The following is a 15,693-nucleotide window of genomic DNA, read 5'->3' as shown; positions in this document are numbered from 1 at the left end:
CGCCTTGTCACTCCAGAAAGGGATTTCTATAAGTGCCACGAGACTGTTCAGCCCGCATTATAGGCAGGAAAAAAAATCTTGCATTTGCTCCTTATCCCCTGTTAAGAACTGCTAACAACAGTTTCTTTAGTCCTTTTCCAGTTTAGGAACACTGGCATACTGCAGAGATGACTTGCCTAAATTAACAACACACTGTCCTTCCAACATCCAAGCAGGAGCAAAGCTAGAACTTAAATGATTGAGGTGCCAAATACATAATTCAGAGTAATATTGGTTCTACGGCTCAATTTACCCTAGTGCATATATAGTCAAAATAAGACAATTACTACTAAAATTAGAAATGTGCTAATTATCTATCGACAGATTCTAGGGGTAGAATCCATCGAATTTTCATAGTACATACCGATGGGAGATCGTCTTCTCAGGCGAGCTCCTCGTCTTGTCCGGTGAGGCCATCGGTTAGGGTTAGGGTTAGGGTTTCAGGTTGGGGATTTTTGTGCCCTCTGGCTGTAGAGGGAGCTCCGGGGGAGGTCGTCGGACTGGCGGTGGCGGCGGTCACGGGGGTAGGGCGGCGGGGGCGTCAAGATTGGAGTGGTTAGTGGTGGCGGCGGTCAAGGGCAGCGGATTAGGTGGCGGAGGCGCCGCCGGAGCCGGGCGGAGAGGCGGTGGCGGCGGGGGAGCGTGGGGAGGAGAAGTGGTGGCGGTGAAGGAGGGAGAGGGGCGGCAGAGGTGGGCGGGCCGGGCCGGAGCTAGGCATGGCGTCAGCGGGAGAGTGGATAGTTTAAGGACTGCTTTGATTTAAACTGTTAGCTGTTTGATTATTAAATGATGAGAAGAACTGATAGAAAAGGGTTGGGTAGTTTCTTTTCGGATGTTAGGTAGGCTAGTCATTCATTCTCTAATGATTTTTATGTTTTGGTCAGCGGCGGACGTAAACTCGGTGGGTAAGGATTCTCTCTTCTTCCTCCTTCATCCATTCTCTTCCTCTTTTTCCTCTCCTTCCTCCTCCTCCTCCTCCACTCATAATCTTCAATAGAGTTACAGCCGGTAGGAGGAGCCCCCAGACCCTCTTAGATCCGCCCTGGTTTGGGCTCATATATATGCCCACAGTTTGTTCTAAAGCTGAAAAAGTGGATTGCCGAGATTATCTGTCGGTTTCAAATAGACATTGATCTATATGAGGAGGTAATTGTATAAGTGTATGGTAGTTTCTAAATTTTGTTTGCACCTGCTTGGGAAGGATCGTTCAGTGAGCAGCAGTCATTTCTGAATTATTGTTAGCCTTTTTTTTCTAAACTATATGCATGCTGCAGTACTTTCAAATCCATATGGCTACCAATTATACATGCTGCGTAAAAGGAGTAGCTGCCATCCGCTGTTATCCTATAGATGTAGTTTTACTTTGTGCATTTATCATTAAAGTTTTTTGAATGAAATCTAAAATAGTCATCAAACTTGTTGTTATTCTAGATATTAATATGTGCTTCAAGTAAAAGAGCAGTGTCAATTGAACACTAATGATGATTCCTTAGAAGAAATTTATCATGCTTTTTGGCTCGAAGTAATACATGAATTAAATCAAAATAAACTTGATATTCTTCCACGGTATTGTTTCTGTAAAATCCTATCTATGGGAAATATAATAGATAAAATTTTCTCTATCTTTTTCTCATCTATAGGTTCTTTTCTCGCAAAAAAAAAAAAACAATTTTGAGCAAATTTATGAACAACATGAATGTAATATCTGACGGACTTAAAGTCCTGGAGTCGAAGATATATCAATTCATGATTTGCATCGGGCAAAATGCCTATCTACTGCTGTTCATATCTTGTTTTTAGAGCTAGCCATAGAATACTCGAATTTTTTTTTATCAGATACTCATATTTGAGATCCGAATGTATATGATGTCTTATTATATATAAAACTCCGTATTTTTATTTGATCTAGTAGCGATAAATCCTCCGTTTGGGGAGCCGATGGCTCTCGATGGAAAGGAGCAAAGGTCATGGCAAAAAAAGTTAGGAGGGGTCAGTAAGATTTCTTGGATAAAGTCAGTGAAAAAAAGGCTTGTCAAAGCCATGCTAATATCGCACCTACCAAGGTGTAATTATCAGACACATTAGTCTATGCTTATAAACTACTCCTTTCAATTTATTTATAAGGCACTATTATTATAAGATTCAAACTATTTAATATTTGACTAATAAGCTACACCAGAATAGGTCATTCGTGTCAGATCATCAGTATTGGTTAAAGCAGAACTAATAGTGATGAAGTATTAATGCTGATTCTAACATCTCACACTAGATTATTGATTGAGGCAAATTCAATGGACACTGATACTCAATATCAGTACATACTGATTTATAATTCGAGCCAAGAGCCATGTTGGAGCATAGCTAAATTTTGATTCAATCGATCTTTGCTCACGTCTGCTTGACCGGCGCATCTCCGCTGATATTTTCTAAGTGCTCCGCAATCTCATCCACTCATCTCTCTCGACCACTCTCATCTGCCCTCAACCATCCTTATCTGATCCCCACCATGCGCCTTGTCCTCCTCGTCGGTGCATCCCTTGACCCCTTCTTCCTCTTATCCCGTCTCCTCAAGCTTCAGCTTGACGTTGGGTGTGTGATTTAGAGAGGGGTTTTTGGTGCGTGCAGCGAACGGGCTCAGGGCGGACAAGTTCTTCAAGCCGGATGAGCAGAGGAGGTACAAGGCACCGTTCATGTGCGGCATGATTCGGGAGAAGGTCCTATGGGGGTCAGCTATGTCCACCCACTCCACCCGCCCACCGAGTCCCGGCCCGGACACATCTCCATCATCGCTGGTTTCTACAAGGACCCCAGTCACCAAAGGTGCCGGTGACGAACGACAGCGAGCTGTTCACGCGAGGACTGCTTAACGTAAATAGGTGTTCTTGGAAGACGTAGAGTTGATCAATAAAGAAATTTCACACCGCTAATTTACATCGTTACTTTCCACCGTCATCTTAAGATGACCAATGATATAAGTGGAATATTGCCACTACTACATTTTAAATTGTGCACATTTAAACATACCTAAGTGTTAAGACTGCTTACTGCCTTAAAGACTACATGCATGGTGAATTAGGAATTTTGAAATGTACATTTAAATTAGCAAATAATTACAAATTTTATTGAAAGTTGACAATTACATGAAATCACAACACGTCTGTCGGTGGATGAACACTGCGAACAGGGATCCTGAGAAATCCCCTTCGAGATTCGGCCGGGGGGCTGTGCCTAGAACTACCTCGTACGTGGGGTTAATGTGTGTAGAACTTAGGCAGGATGGATCGTCGTCAGCTAGTAGAAATAAATGCATCAAGGGTTTTGACAGGTTCAGGCTGCACAGAGACGTAATACCCTACTCCTGTGTGTCTAGTATGTTATCAATGCTCTTCGAATGCCTTTCTCTAAATCTCTATCGATCTCTGGATCCTTTTTTTTCTATCTATAGCTTCTATTGTTCTATCGGCTGTCGATCCTTTTTTAAGGTGCTCCCTCCCTCCCATTTATCTATCGGGGGGGAGGGGGAAGACCCTTCAGGAAGTGCCCAGAACGAGGGCACAAGTTCCCGTAAACAATAAATAGAAAGTGATCATCATTGGTCTACAGTTGATGTTATAGAGGTTTGAAAAAATATCCCTCGGACGGTTCCATTGGTCTTCGCGTTCCAGCTTTAGCAGGCGCAGGGGCGCCCACCGGCCAGCCTCTGAGTACACTCCCATGCCTGTTTTGGGCAGAGAAGGTCTGCTGCTGTCTGATGTGATAGGGTGATAAGCCTCCGACTGGGGAGGAGCAACCGGCTCGAGGCGGCCATTGCGGCGGAGCGAGCCGAGCTCGAAGAGGAGCGCGTCGCCCTTGTTGACAAAAGGGGTCGGCTGGAGGAGGCCCGCAAGCTCCTGGAGACCCGCGTAGCCACGGCCCGCACGGCCTACGAATGGTCCTTGCAGGAGCTGGCTGTGGAGCGGGAGGCCCTGGAGGAGGTCCGCGAGGAGGCCATCGCTGCACAGAAGCTGGCCGACCGCCTGGGGCAACTCGCGGCGGAGCGCGACCAGGTGTCAAAGAAGCGCGCCGGTGAGCTGGCCACTCGCGAGGAGCAACTTTCCCTGCGCGAGCAGGAGGTTGCCTCACGGGAGGAGGCGGTCTGCAAGGGGGAGGAAACCTTGCGGTCCGCTCAGGCGGACCTCTGCGGCCAAGCCGATGATCTCGAGCACGGCCGTGCCGACGTTCTCCGTCGAGAGGAGCAGGTTGCACTGCGTGAGATGGACGCCGATCTGGCATCGTCAGCGCTTGCCGCCCGGGAGGAGAACGTCGCCAACCAGGAGGCAGGCTTAACTGCCTGAGAGCAGGCCATCGAGGCCTGGGCCGAGCAACTAGAGCGGGCCCGCACGGAGGTGGCTGCCCAACTCCAGGAGGCACGGGCCGCGAAGGACGTCCCTGCCAGCACTGCCAGCGGCAAAGGTCTTGAAGCTCGCCTGAAGAAAGCCGAGGAGGATCTTGATGTCGTCTATGAAGAGCGGATGAATGTTAAGGCGATGATGCAGGATGTCCTTCGGTAGGCGCGGGGCTCCGTGGAAGCGGCCGGGCTTGGGTCCGTGTCTATGGGTTCCCAAGGGCTGGATACGCTAGGCCATCTTGCCCTTGGGTTCTCGGAGATCGCCCGACGCCTCAAGGCCCTCCCCATGTCCAGGAACTGGAGACCCGGGAGTGGCGTGCGCTGGCCCAGGGTGTGGCCGAGCACATTCTCACCTGCTATCGCAACCGAGACCCCGCCTTCCCGTTGGAGCCAGCCCGGCAGGGCGTGATTGAGGCGGAGGAAGCCGCCGCCTGGACAGCCGTCCGCGATGTCGCCACCGAGGTGACGGAATTTTTTGTGCGGGAGCTGGGCCTTGGCAGTGATAGCGGCGATGATGCGTGACCTCCTCCTTAGCCTGTAATAAGTTAGGGGTTTTCTTTTCTTTTTGAAAGTTGTAAATCTGGAAGTGATTCCTTATCGATTGGCTCCTTCCAGTATAATAGAAGCCGTCCTTGGAATCGTATTCTGCTTTGTACTTCTTCTTCCTTGATTTTGTTTGTACTGATGTCCCGGGATGTACTGACTAGGCCGAGCACTGACAGTTTAACCCCGAGAACAAGGTTGCCCTGGCCACTCATGTTCGAGCAGCAGGACCACCCGAGAATCCAGCCCCCGAGCGCTTGCGAGTACGCGGCTGCTGAGTCAAATAGACACAAATAGACGCAAAACTCTTTTGCTCGGGAAGTGAGTCCACCTAGCACGATACCCACCGCGACTCATGAACGCCTTTTGTCTCGCGACCTCTCAAACAAATAGACCGGAGACGTGCGCAGGCGGAAATGCAACTAAGAGTCCCCACGGTTCAGTGGTGTTCGGGGTAGGACTGACCAGGCCGAGCACCGACATCCCGACCCGGGGACTAGGTGGTCCCGACCACTCATGCTTGAGTGGTAGGACTACCCGAGAACCCCAGAGTCTCGGTAGTGCTCGGGGTATTGCCATGTTAGCCGGCACCACAGCCCACCATAAAGGACTTAGGTCAGCGATCACCGCCTGCGCGGTACACCGACTATCATTTGTTTTTGTCGTTTCGGAAAAGCGAACACGAGGGCGGGGTTTTGCGCGCGAGGAGATTGCCTCGCCGAATAGATTAGCATACGAGGGTTCCGAGATTACCTCGGGAACAATAGTTTATTACGAATGTGTGAATAGAAATTCACATGACTTTTTTAAAAAAATACCCCAAGTTGTTACTTACCGAGTTGGTGTCTACCGAGTCGGTGTCAGCCGACCAGGCCAGGAAAGGGTGGATGCCCCGGTGCTCGGGGCGCCCGGGAACATGGATTCCCTTGTGCAGAGCGCTTTAGCCCCAGGTCGTTCTTTTAGCACCCGAGCACTTCCCGGGGGCTAGGTGGTCCCGACCACTCATGCCCGAGCGGTAGGATTACCCGAGGACCCCAGGGGCTCGGCAGCGCCCTGGGTACTGATGCCCCGATGCTCGGGTTGCTTGGTTCTCGAGCATTTCCCTGAAAGCTCAAATGGGAAAGGTTTCTTTGCTTGGTGCGCTCTGTCGGTGCGGTACTCATTATAGCTTGCTCTCGTTTTTGACCCGCGACCTCTCGAATGCCCGGACCAGTGAAGTGTACAAACGGAGATATAACCAAGAGGTCCCATGGTTTGGTGGTGTACGGGCCGGGACTAACCAGGCCGAGCACCGACAGCCCGACCACTATGCTCGAGCGGTAGAACCACCAGAGAACCCCAGAGGCTCGGTCGTGCTCGGGGTATTGCCACAGCAGCCAGGCACCACAGCCTACCACAACGGACTTAGGTCAGTTATTGACACCTGTGGCGCATACCGACTGTGATCCGTTTTTGTTAGCGGGAAAATGAGAGAGAGAGAGAGTGTGTTTTTCGCGCATGGGTCGAGCATCTCACCAAGCAGATTAACATATGGATTCCAGAGGAAAACTCGGAATAAGAGCACATAGGCGTATATTAATGATTCATACAGAAGTGACGAAAATAAATAGCAAGTGATAAGCACATACATGCTTACCTATGGATAAAATTTGCGTAGATGCTCGATGTTCCACGCATTCGGGAGAGGCTGCCCGTCCTCTGTGGCCAATCGAAACGAACCTTGCCGTGGGGTACCGGTCACGACGAAGGGGCCTTCCCACATGGGGGAGATATTGTTCTTTCCTTCGGGCGTTTGAGCGTGTCGGAGAACCAAATCCCCAACTTCGAGTGACCGGACCCGGACACGGCGCTGATGGTAGCGCCTCAGGCTCTGCTGATATCTGACGGCTCGGACGATAGCTTGTCGCTGACACTCTTCCAAGTACTCGACGTCGTCGCGTCTTCGTTGTTCTTGCTCACCCTCCGAGTAAGCATTCACCCGAGGCGAGCCGAGCGTAAGCTCGGAGGGGAGGACAGCTTCGGCGCCGTAGACGAGGAAGAAAGGCGTCTCCCCGGTGGCCCGGCTTGGCGTGGTCCGGTTGGCCCATAACACAGCGGGTAGCTCATTGATCCACCCTTTCCCGTGCTTTGCGAGCACGCCGTAGATCCGGGTCTTGAGCCCCTTCAGTATCTCGGCATTCGCGCGTTCCACTTATCTGTTGCTACGGGGATGAGCAATAGAGGCAAAGCAAAGCTTGATACCGAGATCCTCGCAGTATCCCCCGAAAGGGCACTTGTGAACTGGGTGCCATTGTCGGTGATGATCCTGTTTGGGACGCCGAGGCGACTTGTGATGCCGCGGATGAATTGGACCGCCGTGTTCTTGGTGACCTTAATTACTGGGACCGCCTCCGGCCACTTGGTGAACTTGTCGATGGCGACATACATGTACTCATAGCCCCCGACTGCTCAGGGGAATGGACCCAAGATGTCCAGCCCCCAGACCGCGAAGGGCCAAGACAGGGGGATGGTATGAAGAGCCTGAGCTGGCTGGTGAATCTGCTTTTTGTGGAACTGGCACGGCCTGCAGCGCCGAACCAGCTCGGAAGCGTCCAGGAGGGCTGTTGGCCAATAGAAACCTTGCCGAAAGGCCTTCCCGACCAGCGTGCAGAACGATGCATAGCCACCGCACTCGCCCTCGTGGATCTCAGTGAGGAGCTCACTGCCTTCTTCCCGGGTGATGCATTTCAGGAGGACATCATCCGTGCCGTGCCGGTAGAGATCCCCATCTACTATGGCATAGCATTTGGACTGTCGTGCAATCCTCTCTGCAGAGGCATCGTCCTCGGGAAGGATGTTTTCTTTCAAGTACCCTCGGATCCCGTCGATCCACGAGGGCGCTTGAGGACTACCGGCAAGCGCAACGCGCTCGCCGGACGGCGACACCTTGACGGGACCTCCCACTGAAGGTGCGGCCTGGGTCCCCCCGACTGAGCTCGAGGGTTCCCCTTCATCCTGGTCGGCAGACAGGATGGATGGCTGTGTGAGCCTTTCTTCAAAGTTTTCGGCTGGGACGAGCGCCCAGGCGGAGGCCAGGCGGGAGAGGTCATCGGCCACGGTGTTGTCGCGGCGATGTATATGCCGCAGCTCCAGGCCGTGGAAGTGCTGCTCCAGCCTCCTGACTTCTGCCACGTACGCCGCCATTTGTGGGTCTGAGCATTGGTACTCTTTGGATACTTGGTTGACCACCAGTTAGGTGTCACCTTTGATGAGCAGCCGCCGGATCCCGAGACCCACCGCTGCTCGGAGTCCAGCGATGAGGCCTTCGTATTCCGCCATATTGTTTGTTGCTCGGAAATGCAGCTGCACGACATACTGGAGTACTTCACCCGTCGGGGAGGTGAGCACCACTCCAGCCCCCGCGCCTTTCAGCATGAGGGAGCCGTCAAAGTGCATGACCCAGTACTCGGGTCCGTCTTGCCCGGGGTATGCGGACAATTTTTCGTTATCGATCTCGGGGACCGGCGTCCACTCCGCCACGAAGTTGGACAGAGCCTAGCTTTTGATCGCGTGACGGCTGATGAAGTGCAGATCAAATTCCGCGAGCTCGACCGCCCACTTGACGATATGCCTGGTACCTTCTCGGTTCCGCAGGATCGGTTCTAGTGGGTATGTGGTCACCACCGAGACCTTGTGCGCCTGGAAGTACTTCTGGGAAGCGATAAGCACTGCATAGAGCATCTTCTGTGCTTGAGGGTATCTCGTCTTGGCATCTCGGAGGACTTCACTAACGAAGTACACCGGTCGCTGTATCCGGCAGGCCCTGACTGTGGCCTCGCCCGAGGCCTTGCCACAGCCCCCGAGCTCAACGCAATGTTCGGGGTCCCAAGCTCAAGCTCCTGGTCGGGAGTGGTCTCGCGTTCCAGAGGCTGCTCGGGGGCGGCCGGGAGCTCGGACCCAGCATCTTGTCCTGAGCACTCATCACGCTCCACCACCAGCACCATGCTCACGACCTGAGGAGTGGTCGATACGTAGAGCAATAGAGGTTCGCCCTCGCCGGGGGCCACCAGTACGGGCGGCGAGGTGACGTATTTCTTCAAGTCTTAGAAGGCCTGCTCGGCCTCCAGTGGCCAGTCGAAGCGACCGGCCTTCTTCGGCAATTTGAAGAGTGGGAGCCCCCGCTCCCCAAGCTTGGAGATGAAGCACCCCCAAGGCTGCCATGCATCCAGCGAGACGTTGTACTTCCTTGAGCCGAGCTGGGGGACGCATCTGCTCGATGGCCTGGATCTTCTCGGGATTGGCCTCGATTCCGCGACTGGAAACCAAGAAGCCGAGGAGTTTGCCCGCGGGTACCCCGAATACGCACTTCTCGGGGTTGAGCTTCAGGCGCGTGCTGCGGAGACTATTGAACGTCTCGGCCAAGTCTTCCAGCAGGGTGGCCTGTTCTCGGGACTTGACCACGATGTCGTCGACATAAGCTTCGATGTTGCGACCAACCTGCGTGTTAAGGGTAATGCGGACGGCCCGCTGGAATGAAGATCCAGCGTTGCGCAGGCCAAAAGGCATAGACACATAGCAATAAGTCCCCACCGGGAAAATAAAAGATGTTTTTTCTTCATCCTGCTTAGCCATGCGAATTTGGTGATAGCCCGAATTTGCATCAAGAAAGCTCAAAAGATCGCACCCCGCAGTGGAATAGACAATCTGGTCTATGCGAGGTAGAGGGAAAGGATCTTTTGGGTAAGCCTTATTAAGTGTAGTCGACGCACATCCTCAGCCTGCCATTGGCCTTGGGGACGACGACGGGGTTTGCTAGCCACTCCGGGTGGGGGACTTTTCAGATGAAGCCGGCGTCAAGGAGCTTGTTGACTTGCTCCCGAATGAACTCCTGGCGCTCAGGTGCCTGTCGACGAACCTTCTGCCTCACGAGCCGTGCGTCTGGGCGCACGGCAAGGTGGTGCTCGATCACCTCCCTAGGGATCTCGGGCATATCCGACAGCAGTCATGCAAACACGTCAGCATTAGCCTGGAGGAAGGCGACGAGCGCGCTTTCCTATTTGGTGTCCAGGTCACCACCGATTCTGGTGACCTTAGACGGGTCTTTGCCCACCGCGACCTCCTTCGTGGGGATGGAGGCGTCGGCGGCGAGTCTTGACTTGGAGGAGGAGGGTCCCGGACTCCCTGGGTGTCCTTCGACCTCGGCTCGAGCGGAGACCAAGGCCGAGTATAGCGGCTCGGCGCAGGAGACTGCGCTGCCGGTTTCGACGGGCACGGAGATGGGGCCGACCGGGCCCGGCATCTTCACGGTGAGGTAGGCGTAGTGTGTCGCCACCATAAACCTAGTGAGCGCCGGGAGCCCGAGGATCGCATTGTAGGGGAGAGGGACCTCCGCGACATCGAAGATGACGTTCTCCGTCCGGAAGTTGTCCCGGCTCCTGAAGGTGACAGGCAGCTCGACCTGCCCGAGGGGGAGGGTGTGCCCCGGCGTCACCCCATAAAAAGGGAGGGACGGCTTTAGACGCTTCGGAGGCACCTGCAGCTTCTTGAACGCCTCTTGGGACAGGAGGTTCAGGCCTGCATCCCCGTCGATCAGCACTCGGCTGACCTTCACATTGCAGATGGTGGGGGACACCACCAGAGGCAGTTGCCCAACCCCCGCAGTACTTATGGGGTGGTTCGCCTGACTGGAGGTGATCGGGGTCTCCGACCACTTGAGGGGTCTCGTGGCCGCCGCGCTCGGGGTTGCTGAGCACACCTCACGCCGTATTGTTTTGACATAGCGGCGAGAGGAGGGCGTGTACGCGCCCCCATCGATGAAGGCGACGGTGTGCTCAGGCTCTTGAAACCCGAGCTCTTCGTTTTCGGGGGCGCCTTTGTCGTCGCCACCCTTGCGGCTTTCCTCGTGCTCCTTCTAGCGTCGCTCCGTGAGACCCTTCATCGACCGGCACTCGGTTAGGTCGTGCTAGTCAGTTTGGTGGATTTTGCATCATTTCCCTGCCTCTGGCCTCGCGGGAGCGGGTTTTTTCTCGACAGCCGCTCGGCGTGCTGGCCTGCGTGTGGCGCCTTCCGCCGGCAGGACAGGGGCAGCGTTGCGCTTCTTCCTCTTTTTCTTTTCCCACTTACCGGAGCGGGAAGGACCTGTTTTGTCGGCTGCGGGTTGCTCGGGGCATGGAATGTGCCACGCCCGAGCTTCCGCCGCCTTGGTGCACTTGTCGGCCAGCGCGAAAAGCTCCGCGGTGGTCTCGACTTCGTGCGTGCTTAGCTTCTCGAGCATCCGCTCGTCGCGGACACCCTGCTGGAAGGCGACGATGATAGCGTGGGGGTGATCCGTGGGATGGTATTGCGGACCTGGCTGAAACGCTGTATGAACCGCCTCAGCGTCTCTCTCTCCCGCTGCTTGACGGCATGGAGGTCGCACTCCAGGCCAGGGCGCGCGAAAGTGCCCTGAAAGTTTACACAAATTGGTGACATAGATTATCCCAGGAGCAAATAGAGCCTGGGGGTAAGTTAGTGAGCCCTCGAAGAGCGGGCAGTGCCCCTCAGGGCCACGTGGAAGTAGTTTGCCATCACCTTTTCGTTCCCACCCGCCGCTTGGACGGCGGTGGTGTAGATTTGGAGGAACTCGACGGGGTCAATGGAACCGTCATACTTCTCCGGTAGTTCGGGCCGCAACTTTGTGGGCCAGTTGACCCGGTGGAGCTCGCCGGTGAATGCTCGGCAGCCCGTGCCATGTACCTCGGTGCCGGTTGTGCCCCTGGGGGGTGAACGCCGCCACGCCGGGGAACCCCGACGGTCGTGGGCCAGCATGGAGGAAGCTTGGTCCTCCGCCGCCTCAGCCTCGCGACGGGACTCCCAGCGACGCTCGACGGTGACACGCGCATCCTCGATGGCCCTCCGCTCATTGATGTGCAAGCGGAGGTCTTGAGCTCCCGTCGTGATCAGGGGGCGATACTTCGTTTGGAGCCCCCCCGGTCGGCTCTGCCGCCACCCGAAGATGCTCCGGCTTTAGTTGTACCGTGGAGAGAGGTGGTACGGGAACTTTGGGCAAGTACTTACCGATGAGCCGTGCCCACCAAGTCGGTTACCTCCTGTAGCCAACGGTCCTCTGGCGTTTCTCCCGCTGCCTAGACAGGCGGGTGCCTAAAGAGTGCTTGCGCCGCAAGCAAGGCACTCCAAGGGCTGGAGTCACCAAAGTTGAGTTTCCGCCATATCGGCACTCGATGTTGTCCGGATGCCAATCGTGCGGCAGGGACGATTGCTGGTTGCTGCGGGTTTGGCGGCCCGCCCGCGGCGGTCGCGGCCCTACTAGGCCCAGCGCCATTGTCCCCGATGCGAGGAGGCCTGTATGAGCCGACTGTTGATGCCACTGAGGATGAGGAGGAGCTGAGGCCCCTCCTTGGGCCTCGTTTTCCATTTCCTCATTCGAGTACGAATCAGGGCGCTGAAGACGATGTCCACCAGCCATTTTTTCTAAAAAAACGAGATGGATTCAGGGATACGACTCCCCTACCTGGCGCGCCAGCTGTCGATGGATGAACACCGTGAGCAGGGATCCTGAGGGATCCCCTTCGAGATTCGGCCGGGGGGCTGTGCTTGGAACTACCTCGTACGTGGGGTTAATATGTGTAGGATTTAGGCAGGATGGATCGTCGTCAGCCGGTAGAAATAAATGCACCAAGGGTTTAGATAGGCTCAGGCTGCACGGAGGCGTAATACCCTACTCCTGTGTGTCTAGTATGTTAGCAATGCTCTTCGAATGCCTTTCTCTGGATCTCTATCGATCTCCAGATCCTTTTTTCTATCTCTAGCTTCTGTTGTTCTATCGGCTGTCGATCCTTTTTCAAGGTGCTCCCTCCCCCCTTTTATCTACCGGGGGGAGACCCTTCAGGAAGTGCCCAGAACGAGGGCACAAGTTTCCGTAAATAATAAATGAAAAGTGACCATCATTGGTTTACAGTTGATATTACAGAGGTTTGAAAAAATATCCCTCGGACGGTTCCATTGGTCTTCGCGTTCCAGCTTTAGCAGGCGCAGGGGCGCCCACCGGTCAGCCTCTGAGTACACTCTCATGCCTGTTTTGGGTAGAGAAGGTCTGCTGCGACCTGATGTGACAGGGTGATAAGCCTCGTGCCCATCAAAGATATCTTCAAACCACCTTCCTTCATGGGCCCCGCGAGGGGACATGTGATGAGACCCGCCGCATTAATTGTGCCCGCCGCATTAATTGTGCCCACGCCTTCCTGCCAGGCGACGGCAGGGACTGGCATATTCAGTACGGCAGGCGTGGGGGGAAAGTGATTGCATGTGACTGTCCACGCTCCCCATTAAATACAGCATCGGGCCTCCCACCGGCCGACACCTCATCGTGGAGTCCCTGCGGGGTCCACCGGTATGGGGCTTGACGGGTGCTCGGGACTCTCTGGGTGCTCGGGGACCAACTGTTCTTGGCCCCGAGCGCCCACTCCCGGACCTTGCCTCCCTTGGATCCTCGGGGCACTCTAGGTACTCGGGGACCAACTGTTCTTGGAGCGCCCGCCCCTGGATCTGGCTTTCTCGGGTCCTCGGGGCACTCTGGGTACTCGGGGATCGACTGTTCTCGGCCCTGAGCACCCACTTCCGGACCTGACTTTCTCGGGTCCTCGGGGCACTTTGAGTATTCGGGGACCGACTGTTCTTGGCCCCGAGCACCTACTCCCGGACCTTGCTTCCCTTGGGCCCTCGGGGACAATCGAGGGAAGGCGCCATGTGGCACTGCGCTGACCTGGCCTCGGGATTCGGGAACTCCTGGATCCCATATCACTGACAATGTCGGTATCATATTCGGCACACCGTGTGCCGAATATGCATTTCGTGTGCCGAATATGGTTGATATTCATGGCCTACAGTGCCATATTGGGCACACCGTGTGTTGATATGGCCGGACCCACGTATTTTCGGAGTACGGTGTACCGAAAATCATTTTTTGGTAAATAAGATACCAAATACAGATACTAAAATTGTAAATACGCCGACATGTTATCTATTTTAACAAATACATTTATATATGTTGTTTATTTTTAGATTTTCGCCCTTCTTTTCTATAATCGTTATATTTTTAATGGCGTCATTTGCAACGGCTCTTGTTTTTAACGACGTCTTCCGAATGGCAATATATCCAACAATTATATTTTCCAACAGCTATATTTCTAACGGCTATATTTTTCAATGACTATATTTTTCGGGTCTATATATGGAAGGCTATTCCCCTAGTTGTTGAGCCAAGTCATTTGCCATGTAGTTTCTCCTCTACCCAAAATGAGTCATTCATCTTTCTTAGATTCATCGTCATCGTTAGACGATGATGACAATGAACATATTCTTTCTACTTTACACCTATGCTACATTCAATATGAGCGTATGAATGCTCTACGACATAGCGGTTCTGTGCTGAACGTTAATATATTAATCGCAATAGAGAAGCCGAACATTTGAGGCTATACCAAGACTATGGATGTACTTGCCTATTGTGAACTATAAAGTTACTTTCAGTCAATGGAGTGTTGATAGACTTCACTGGCTCGATGTTTCTCTTGTAGAAAACATATGAAAAGTTTCGGTGCTGGAAGGAATTAGTAGCTAGCCATATTTTGTATGAGATAACATGAATGAGCACAAGTATGTGTACCATCAGTTATCACAGCACAAGTACTAGAATGCATGCACTTGTTTGGGGGCAAAGGCCAAGTATTTGTACCAAGAACAAGTCGACATTCCTCATCAGTGCTCCTTGTAGGCAAAGCATCGAACACATGGAGCGCATAGACATTCAAACCACGCAGATAAGAGGAGGCACTAGTTAACGAGGGGGCAGGCAATCGGAGACGACGTCATTGGTGAGGAGCGGCAGCGGCAACATGCGACATGAGGCGGAGGGGAAGGGGAGGGGCGGTAGACATGGGGGACGGCGACAAGTCGAGGCCGGAGGCCACTGCGAGGTTGTGGAGGGCGGTGAGAGGCGTGACGATGCCTGCAGTCGGCGCTGCAGTGGTGCTTGCTATGGGCGGCATGGCGGCCGTGGAGGGTGGCGACCAGCATGGCTGCTGATACGGTTGACAGTGTGGAGCGGTTTGCCCCCTCCCGTCCTCCCTTCCCTGTGCTCCCTCCCTCCCATCCCCGTCTCAGCACGGCGGATCCAGCAACAAAAGCGAAAGGGGCAGTAGAGAAGAGCATACCTGGTGTTAGTGGCAGGAAGGAGACCTCCGAGCGACGGGGCGGTTGCAAGCAGATAGGGAGTGCCCGAGGATAGCGAGCCCATTAGGGAAGTCGCTGGAGGCTATTTTTTTTCTCTGTTTCGCTATCTTTTTAGCTATAGGGAACCATATAACAATGTTGAGATGCTCTAAGAGCAGCTTCAGCGTCCTCGTTACTCGGCTCACCATCGGTATATTTAGCCATCGCTCCTAAAAATGTTGGTCCAACAGACTCGGTATCAGGCTAGGTATCACTGTAGTATCACTATCGAGCGGGACATCATCGCCAAGTTTGCTTGGCTTGTGCGGCTCGCCATCCATGCCCGCTTTGTTCCTGTTACCGTTCCCTGCCGTAGAAAGCAAGTTGGTCAAATTGCTTCAAAACTTTTAGAGCTCCTAAAATCGCATTGATTTTTGTGCTCATAAAATAAATAACAGAGAATCTATTTTAACTGGTTCCAACTAAAAATCTTTTATAAATTTTAATTTTTTTTTTGAAATTTAACTTTTTTTACT

This window comes from Phragmites australis, chromosome 17 (genome assembly GCF_958298935.1).
Source record: "Phragmites australis chromosome 17, lpPhrAust1.1, whole genome shotgun sequence".
Taxonomy (NCBI): domain Eukaryota; kingdom Viridiplantae; phylum Streptophyta; class Magnoliopsida; order Poales; family Poaceae; genus Phragmites; species Phragmites australis.
This window is presented reverse-complemented; position numbering follows the sequence as displayed.